Consider the following 11,320-nt stretch of genomic DNA (forward strand, 5'->3'; position numbering starts at 1 on the left):
AATCATCAGGACCAGGCCAGTTCGATTTACAACTTTCAAACAGAGACATGTGGACTACACTGTTTCCAAAGCCTTCACGCATACATGGACACTTGCCAATTAGTTAGCAACAGATCCAACCAACACCACAGAAAGTGAGAAAGGCACACAAATGATAATGAGCAGCAGCAGCTAGGCACAGAAGAAGAAACTGACCATGATGCTCTCATTCTGTCCATAAATGAACAAACACCCAAAAATCCCAAGAAATTGGTTGTATGAAGTCATCCATACTTGCTCCACCAAATCTCCACTGATATCCCAGCCATTTGAGACTCGTAGGGCCCTTCTCAAAACCTAGGACAGTGTCCTTCCAAGTGTATCAGCCTTATTAGTCACACCCTGTGATTGGATACCCTTTATTAGTCACACCCAGTGATTGGATATTCTGTAGAGTTCACCAAAGCGTATCCAATCACTGGGCGTCACTAATTAGGCTGATGCACTTGGAAGGACACTGTCCTAGGTTTTGAGAAAGGCCCATAGAGGAGAACTCTCGTCACCTTTGCTCTTGCGTGCTCTTGAGATTCAGCGGTCACTGGGCAATGGTGACTGGATTCTGAGAGCAGGTGTTTTGCACATAGGTATGCAGTGTTTGCTGCAGTGTTTGCTGTTTGCTCTTGGGGGGGAAAACAATTGATGGAAGAGGCATTGTATGCTCCATTGAAAGTGGTTCATACTCTTCAGCAGCTCTCTGTGGAATCTTTGGTGGGAAAGCACACATCTGGGCCCTTGCATACATATCACATCCCAACTAGCCTGGCTATTATTGTGATGAGATTTGATGTCATTTCCTTTGATGCAATGTCCTGCTCAGTCCAGTTGCATTGCAATTACAGAGTAACATCTAGGCCATTTATTTGGAAAATACCCAACCTCTTCAATCAGGAGAAGACACTAGAGTTTGCTCAGTTTCTTGTACAACACCTATAAGAGCAAGTGGAGAGTCTTCAACATATCATTAGTGCTTGTTGTCCAGTGGACTGGGAAGGTTATCTGGCTGTCATGAGGAACCTTATCAAGTACTTCTTGATCTCCTGAATTATGCTCGACTCATGGCAGTCCACCTTGCTCAGATTAATGCTTTGAAACAAGATGATCCTATGTTCTACAGTAAGGTGATTTTGTTGCGGCCAAATCAGAGGTTCCCTTCAGTCATTCGTTCACAGATCAGAACCTAGATTAGGAAGCTCAAGTGTCATGGTGGGAAAGTAGGACTGAGTGAAGATGCCACTGCCTTTGTCTTGTCACCACAACACCACATCTTGCTCATATTGTGATCCAGTAATTGTACCGCTCCCCTCAATCCAGCAAGTCTGCGCAAAGTGAACACTCCCAGTTTAGGTGACATGTTGCCATCAGATTAAGTGCAAAAGCTGTGAAGATGCATAATTCAATTAAACTCTACTGCACTGGCAATTCATTTGCACTTCAGTCTCCTCTTCATTGCCACATCAACTTTATGGAAAGTATAAGACCAGTTCTACATGTTTGGTGCCATTATGAATTTTTGATACGTTTTTGGAAAAATGTATTTTGCAAACAAATGTGCAAAAAATCTCATTATATAATGCAGAAATGGATTCCCTGACCATGAAAACATATGAGTAGACACCAGAAATACATCTGTACTCCTTTCACTACAGGAGATATGATGTATTGTAGTGTATGGGACTGTCCGACGGCCATATTGGATTTGTAATATCAAAAAGCTGGCAATTTTTTTATCAGGCAAGAAATATATATTCCTCACCATAAATCACCAAACTGAAGACAAAGGGCAACCAACAGCTTTTCAGAAATGCATACAACAACCAAAAATCTCTACCGGGTCAATTTTGACCCGAACACCACAGATGTAACTTTTTTTTTTTTGGACCTTTAAAATTTACTAGAATGATAAAACATTTTTTTTTTTTTTTAGAAATGATTGGGACTGAGGATTAGATGAAGCCTTATTCCAAGAAAATAAAGGAAAGTGTGTTTTTTTCACACTAAAACTTGAAAACGGGTCAAAAATGACCCGAACGCAACATAAGGGTTAATAACAGATATTGACAGTTTTTCTTCAACCCAACACACTATATACAGCAACAGACATGATAACAAACATCTCATCACACATACTCTAATCCGATTTCCTCGACAATGGAACTCAATTCTTACAAGAGATCAAATTCAAATTCTATCAAATTCAAATTCTACACTAGTAAACAGGTAAGAAAACGCTACGCGACGTGAGGGGGACAGGAGATGAGGCCACAGGACACCATTTTGTTTCAAAGTAAACAACATTCAGCCATCTTGGCAGACTAAGAGACGTGAGGACAGCCTCTAATACAGGATGGTAACAAGGGAAAATAATTACCAAAAATAATTACAAATATGTAAATATGTTGCCGGTTTGCTTGGATTATTGATGAGTTGGGTTTTCTTCTTTAAGTACGTTTAAGGGAGAATCAGGAATCAGGTGTCACCGTCAAAAGATAAGTAATCCTCCACCCTGAATATATTTTGTTTGGTAACTATTATAAACGTATAGCAAACATCACACAGCAAATAATCACTACAGTCATCCTCATGAATAATCCACATCTGTTTAAATGGAAAGAAAAAGAGAATTAAAGGCGTCCTACCTTGATATCCAGTAGCTGGAAAACACACTCCGTCTGATATGGCTCCTGCCTGTTTCAGAGTGACCTTTGAACTCCTGCAATAAAGTATATGATCATAGAGTGTACAGCACACCCTTAAAGGGACAGTGGACGTTTGAATCTGCAGTCTTTAGACTGTATGCAGTGCAATAGTGCAATCACTCCATTACGACAATGTCCTCAAGTTGTGTTTGCATGTATGAATTTCTCTGCGCTCTGTTTGTAGTTGTGTTTGCATGTATGAATGTCAATGTGCTCGGTGTATAGCTGTGCTTGCATGTATGAATGTCCATGTGTACTCTGTGTGTAGTTGTGTTTGCATGTATGATTGTCTATGTGCTCGGTGCGTTGGTTTGCCAAGACGTTCAAAGCCTCCGGGCTTCCGTACTGGTCAATAGTGATGGGTTACGCACACACGCACACACGCACACACACCCACACACACACAGGGAATTCGGCAAACATGTCTGCTTATGTGCCTGTCTGAGGGCTATAACGTATTACGCTGCTATGGGAACTACTTTTAGTTATATTACAGGGACTACTTTATCTTATGCACATTGATGCTTAACCTTCAGGTTACCCAGAGTAATAACACATACACACACACACACTGTGAGGTGAAAACTAACATACAGGGAAATTAATTTACATTCTTTCTCAGACACATATGCGCACACACACACACACACACACACACACACACACACGCACACGCACACGCACACGCACACGCACACGCACACACACAAACACACGCACACGCACACGCACACGCACACGCACACGCACACGCACACGCACACGCACACGCACACGCACACGCACACGCACACGCACACGCACACACACACACACACACACACACACACACACACACACACACACACACACACACACACACACACACACACACACACACACACACACACACACACGGTGTAATGCAAGGATTATCCTGGATAGTGTTGTGTAACTGCATTAACACCTTTAGCACAGAGCCCATGTTATAACCTTACATGTACTGTCACCAGAGCCCATGTTATAACCTTACATGTACTGTCACCAGAGCCCATGTTATAACCTTACATGTACTGTCACCAGAGTCCATGTTATAACCTTGCATGTACTGTCACCAGAGTACATGTTATAACCTTACTGTCACCAGAGCCCATGTTATAACCTTACATGTACTGTCACCACAGCCCATGTTATAACCTTACAGTCACCAGAGCCCATGTTATAACCTTACATGTACTGTCACCAGAGTCCATGTTATAACTTTACATGTACAGTCACCAGAGCCCATGTTATAACCTTACATGTACTGTCACCAAAATTGTAATGGCTTTGTCACCAGAGTCCCTGCTATAACCTTACAGTCACCAACATTGTAATGGCTTTGTCTTAATATGTTACTTTAAGCTCTTGGTAATGTCATAGCAATGTTGGTATAATGTAGTTGAGTATTTTCAGCCAATAGTGAATAGGCCCGCTGGTGACCCCATCTGCAGTAAGAGGTTACAGTAACAGTGAATAGGCCCGCCGGCGCCCCCATCTGCAGTAAGAGGCTACAGTAATAGTGAATAGGCCCGCCAGCAACCCCATCTGCACTAAGAGGCTACAGTAATAGTGAATAGGCCCGCTGGCAACCCCATCTTCAGTAAGAGGCTAGAGTAATAGTGAATAGGACCGCTGGTGACCCCATCTGCACTAAGAGGCTACAGTAATAGTGAAAAGGCCCGCCGGTGACCCCATCTGCAGTGAGAGGCTACAGTAATAGTGAATAGGCCGGCGCCCCCATCTGCACTAAGAGGCTAGAGTAATAGTGAATAGGTCCGCCGGCGACCCCATCTGCAGTAAGAGGCTACAGTAATAGTGAAATGGTCCGAGTTTCTCCTTATACTTTTGTCACTAAAGTCGTCTGTGGCTCAAGCAAAACTTTGTCTTGGTACAGGTCGTGATTAGGTTAATGCCGAAAAGTTAAAAGCAAGTGAAGATGCCTTCTCTCGGTGCTGAGTTCCAGCTATGCACAGAGCCATTAAAGCACCTTATAATAATAATAATAATAATAATAATAATAATAATAATAATAATAATAATAATAATAATAATAATAATAATAATAATAATAATAATAATAATAATAATAATAATAATAATAATAATTAAACTAAAGTAAAGTTCAAGTAAAGATGCCTTCTATTGGTGCTGAGTTCCAGTTCTAGTTCCAGCTATGCACAGAGCCATTAAAGCACCTTATAATACTACTACTACTACTACTACTACTACTAATAATAATAATAATAATAATAATAATAATAATAATAATAATAATAATAATAATAATAATAATGATGATAATAATTAAAGTAAAGTAAAGTTCAAGGTGCCTTCTATAGGTGTTGAGTTCCAGCTATGTACAGAGCCATTAACCCTCCTGTTATCCTTGGGGTCTATTTGACCCCTTTCAATGTTTAACACCTGAAAAAAGATAGATGGGATAAATGTGAAAAAAGTGAAATTTCAACAAAAATGTTTTTCCTAAGTGCTGTACACATTTTGGTTACATCCGTGTTCCTTGGGGTCAATTTGACCCTGATTGTTTCAAGTGTATAAAACATAAATGGAACATCCATATTTTGCAAATAAATGTTAGAATATGTTTAGATAATGTGAAATACATGAAAATAAGCTATTTAGCCATGTTTCTTCTGAACATTTTGCTTTTGTTTGGCCCCTGATAACTAAAACATACTAATGACATGGGGGAGGCCTAAAACTAATTCACAGCAACATTTTGGACGGTGGTGGCTACTACAGCATTGACATTTTGACAAAATCCACCAACTGAAAGTTGTTGTACCTATATTACCATCATGGCACCCACCACAGCAGCCCCCCATGCCCTAAATTTGTTTTTTCTTTTCAAATGTTATAAGTAATAGAAATGCATATTTAGGGAGTATGTGGAGCCACTAAAATTTCAATAATATGTGTCCATATGTTTTTAGACCAATTAATGACATGTTATTGCTATTTTTTCTCATTTTCACCTATTCATGGATTAAGTTTTTTTGGTGTGTGGGCTATGTGTGGGGTTGCTAGGATATATTTAAATGACTTTTTATGTCACCAACAGAGCAATAATACATATCTGAGACATAAACATGTGCCAAAGTGTTGTTTTCTACTGATTTTGTAGACATTTAAGTGGTTGGGGTCAAATTGACCCCAAGGATCACGGATGTTCCAAAATTTGAGGGTAACAGGAGGGTTAAAGCACCTTATATGTGCAGCGCCAGGTGGAAAGGGGAAAAAGTTTAAATAACAGTTAAAAGTTGTGGAGTTTACTAGCTTCGATTGCGATCACCTATTTGAAGGAATTATTGGCCAATTATGATTGGCAGTCGATTGATTAGAGCAACACTTATTAACACGTTTATTTTATTCTGGAAAGAAATACACTACGCTACTCTCTCCCTCCCCCTCTCCCTCTCCCTTTCCCCCCCCCACACACATAGACAAACACACACCTAGCTGATATTATTGATGAGATAAAAACAACGCAAAGAACAGTGTATCAGTAAATATTTAAGTCCTTTATTTCATCTACACGAGGTTTCAAATCATATGTTTATAATGTTAACATAATCATCAGTATTGAATTCAGATATGTTAATATTTGCATCATTAACATTTCTATATAAATATGAACCTAATCATCACTAGTATTGGCATTTAAATGTTCACATGGGCATGATTAGTATTTATGTAAACATGTCACTATAAGCATCATTAATAGTTTAATGTAAATGTTTACATAATCATTGTATTCTTCAGATTTGTTTATTAACAGGGCAAACAAAGGTCTTTAGATCTATTCAATATGCAGTACTGACACTACTGCTGTGGATTGGAGTGTGTGTGTGTGTGTGTGTGTGTGTGTGTGTGTGTGTGTGTGTGTGTGTGTGTGTGTGTGTGTGTGTGTGTGTGTGTGTGTGTGTGTGTGTGTGTGTGTGTGTGTGTGTGTGTGTGTGTGTGTGTGTGTGTGTGTGTGTGTGTGTGTGTGTGTGTGTGCTGGTGTCATCTCAGGGCTCCTCACTGTTGCTCAGCTGCTAGACTATCACAACCTGCAGGATGGAGGAGAAAATTAGATCATATCACATGACACTATCAGAACACACACACACACAAATTAATTTACATTCTTTCTCAGACACATATGCGCACACACACACACACACACACACACACACACACACACACACACACACACACACACACACACACACACACACACACACACACACACACACACACACACACACACACACACACACACACACACACACACACACACACACACACACAGAGAAAGAAAGAAAGAAAGAAAGAAAGAAAGAAAGAAAGAAAGAAAGAAAGAAAGAAAGAAAGAAAGAAAGAAAGAAAGAAAGAAAGAAAGAAAGAAAGAAAGAAAGAAAGAAAGAAAGAAAGAAAGAAAGAAAGAAAGGGAGCAACGGCAAAATTGAGAGAGAGAGAGAGAGAGAGAGAGAGAGAGAGAGAGAGAGAGAGAGAGAGAGAGAGAGAAAGAGAGAGAGAGAGAGAGAGAGATCCACACAGCAAAAACTGGAATGTTGAAATTTCAGGGTTAAACATGCCAGAGTTGATTTCAACTCTCAAAATGTCATTTAACACATTCTGATTAAAATGGTGTTCAGTGTTGGAGTTATTTAACAGAGTTATTCAAACCCAAGCAATTCAACTCTGTAGAGATGTGAAGTACGTCTCAGCCGAGTTAACTTAAGTTATCTTGTGAACGATATTTGAATTTCGAATTTTACCGGTCGCCATTGCCAGAAGAACGGCTATCAGTAGGCTAGAAGAGAGGACACCGGATGTCTTATGAAAGCATTGTTTCGGTAAGTGTGCGCCTTTTATGTATATAAACTTGCCATAAATTGCTTTTCACGGTGTAAATGTGCGTCAGCCGTGAGTTCCTGTTTGTGGAAAGCAAGGCACATTTCAAGTACAAACCCCAACTCCGATGAAGTGGGACGTTTGGTAAACAGTGAATAAAATCAAAATGATATCATTTTCAAAACATTCAATCTATTCATTAGATGGAGAATAGTGAAAAGACAACATATTAAGTGTTAAAACTGAGAAAAAATATTGTTTTGGGGGACATATGTACTCATTTCTAATTTGATAAATCCAACACGTCTCAAAGGAGTTGGGACGGGGACAATAAATGGCAGCAAATGTCGAGGAAGACTAAAAATAAAACAAAAGACAACACTTAACAGTTAAATACATTAACCGATGAGATGATTTTATATAAAAAACAGTGTTAATTCCTATCTTGGACTAGCCTGGGAGTACCCATGCTGCCTTGCGCATTCTTTTCGATTGAGTATGGCGTTTGCCGCCAGACTAATCTTGGACATGATTTCACCAGCTTAAATGGTGGGTGTATTCCTTGTCATGTTTTGCAATGTTTTCCTTTCTGTAGTGCTTACAGTGTGACAGGTCTTGACCAAAAACCCACCATTTTATCACCTGCTGGTCCTTATGATGGAGCCAAACTGTTAAAACATAGTAGAGAATGCAATTTGACCTTACTATGTGGCAGTAATCAAATATCTCCCTTCAAAATATAATGCATGAGTGGCTTTTCATGCTGTTTAAAACCCATTTATACCATTCAGCACTGTATTTAACTCTACAGATGAGTGAGAACATCTTAACCAATGCACTACTGCACCTGCATGCCATCATGGAGGCTGACTTTTGAAGCTAGCACTAACACAAGTTGGATGGTCCATTTTTACTGTAGCACAGGATGTGCAATGCTCTATTATTGTCAAAAAGAATGGACTTCTACAACTTCTGCTGACTTCTGTAAGCAAAGGACAGTTTCCCATGTCTTCTGGGTCTATTTCAAGTGAGCTCAGGTGCTTAGGAGAATGTTACACCCCTGTATCATTTGCACGCATTTCGCATTCTTAATATGGTAAATTTTCAATAGCTCTAGCACTCCAGGAATTAGAGTGAGACTACTGCCAATATAATATTTCATGATGTCATGAACCTATACAATGATTTTAGTAACAAAAATATGTCTTATATACACTCAATCGTGGTAAATCAAAGGGAATTCAAAAATGTATGTAATAACTATGGTAATTATTCCCTTTGCATCTTTAACCCTCAAGCGACCGGCCTGTTTTTGCGACTAATCTGACCGAGCGGGGTCATTTATGACCCCAAGGAGTTTATATAGAAATACCACTATATAAATTATTTTTTGGGGTTCATTCAAATTTATTTACATCTTGCACATACTTGTCCCTCATCTAAAGCAAAAAAATGTGAATTTGAACATGTTTTTGTTTTGCTAAAGTCAAACTTACATACGTATATGCTAAATATGATGTATACCCTCATTTGCATATGTAAACATCAAAATACAAAAAACATCCAATACATTTTTTTCTTCTCTCATCATCAGTAATCAACTGAGAAAGTTTCATGGTGATATCTATCATTTAATTTTTTTAGCCTATTCACTTGTAGTGGTCTCACCATAATAATACAGTATATTTATGCTAATTATGGAAATTGCTCAAAGTGAAACTTTGAGAAACCAAGCTAAATTCTATTCATTAGGCCCATAGATGACATTTCTGCAATAAAACTTTAGGGTACTCAACATTTCTGGGTTCATGAAATCACAAGATCAGAGAATATGGTAATTTACATAGACAAAACCATGTCTCAAACATATAACCTTATGCACACTCAAAATTTCTCTGAAACTTTTTCTGGACATTGTAGCTGTGAAAAGGTGTCTTCCACATATATTAGAGCAAAGAAATGATTCAACTGATGCTTCAGCCTTTGTATAGCCATAAAATAAGGAAAATTCTAAAAACGCCATTGATTTCTACACTGATGACTTGTTTCCTCCCTCTTTGTTCATCAGGATGACTTCCATTTCATATTCTCATCATGTGTCTAGGACCACTGTGCCATGATATCAACAAATATGGAGCAATAACAGAGGAAATGCTACCTGGGTGCCCTCACAATATGCTTAGTTGGCTATCGCAGGGGTGCCCTATTTATTTATATAATATATTATATTTTAATACTATAAATGTTTATATTATGAATATTTTAGGTCTGCTGACCATGGCCTGCCCAAAGACACAAAATGCAAAAAACAGAGTTTGAAAATTACAACAACAATGGACATTATAATGTTGAGTATCTCATGGATCCTCTCGGGGTCATAAATGACCCCAGAGGTGTTTTGATTATAAATCCTACATAGATGGTCCAAATCTCACAAAAATCATTCACAACATGCACAACATATGTACTGACAGACTCATAGAAGGACAAGTTTTTCTGATGAAAATTGCCGGAATGGTGTATGAAAATATGTGCCCGGGGTCATAAATGACCCCAGTCGGTCGCTTTAGGGTTAATTCTGAGTGACTCAGCCTCTCTGTGATGATCTTATACTTGGACACTTATATTGTCCATCAATACAATTCATTTCGAAATATTCTTCTTTGTTATTTTATCTTATTTGGATGTTTATTACATCTCACTGATCCCCGTCCCAACTCTTTTGAGACGTGTTGGATTTATCAAATTAGAAATGAGTACATATGTCCCCCAAAACAACATTTTTTTCTCGGTTTTAACATTTAATATGTTGTCTTTTCACTATTCTCCATCTAATGAATAGATTGAATGTTTTGAAAATGATAGCATTTTGATTTTATTCACTGTTTACCAAACGTCCCAACTTCATCGGAGTTGGGGTTTGTAATAGGAGGAAACGGTATTAACTAGTCTTTTAAGGGGAGCAAATGAATAAGCACGAACTGCAGCGGTTTGCTGTCTTGTGGTGGATTTGGGAATATAGATGCTTGCTTTAAAGCATTTTACAAAGGTAGGCTACATTTTGTTGTAAAGTACTTCGTCCAGGTTTTGTCAACGGTGTTTAGTTAGCTACGGTAGGCCTAAGTCATCCCTTCTGGGATTCATTTGGTTGCTATTTCGCTTAGTAGAGCTCATAACGGATGGTTGGCTGTTGGGCGGATGCTTTTTAGGTTGGGCTAAGTGTGTTCACTTCACAGGCGATACCTAATGCAGGACACTAAACTGACACAAATCTGATAAATTAGCTGACTATGTCTAGCCGCTACTTCATTTGCTCAACCCAACCTATAATGCAATATAACGACAGCATTTTCGTTTTGGGGGGTGCGCAAGCTGTCTTCGGTTACCACAAGTGTCATGTTATTTCTACGTAAGTCGATGGACTGCGACTTGTGTCTTTCACAAGTCCGAACTCTGATAAAGACAGAGGCAGAGCTCGCGCATAATATTACTCTGGTATGTTCGGTGTGGTAAGTCGCATCATGTGCTTGGTGAGCTTGCTTGCAAGAAAATGTTGTCGCGACAATGGTTTATTGTTTGTGTCAACGGCGTCGTAGCTCGTCTACTACTACATAACTGTTTGATTATGCGGATGAAGGCTGCGTGGGAAACGGTTTATTCACCTGTCGTTCACATGTAGTCCAAAATCATAAGGCTTTAATGCGGAG

This window comes from Engraulis encrasicolus, unplaced genomic scaffold (assembly GCF_034702125.1).
Source record: "Engraulis encrasicolus isolate BLACKSEA-1 unplaced genomic scaffold, IST_EnEncr_1.0 scaffold_31_np1212, whole genome shotgun sequence".
Lineage (NCBI taxonomy): Eukaryota > Metazoa > Chordata > Actinopteri > Clupeiformes > Engraulidae > Engraulis > Engraulis encrasicolus.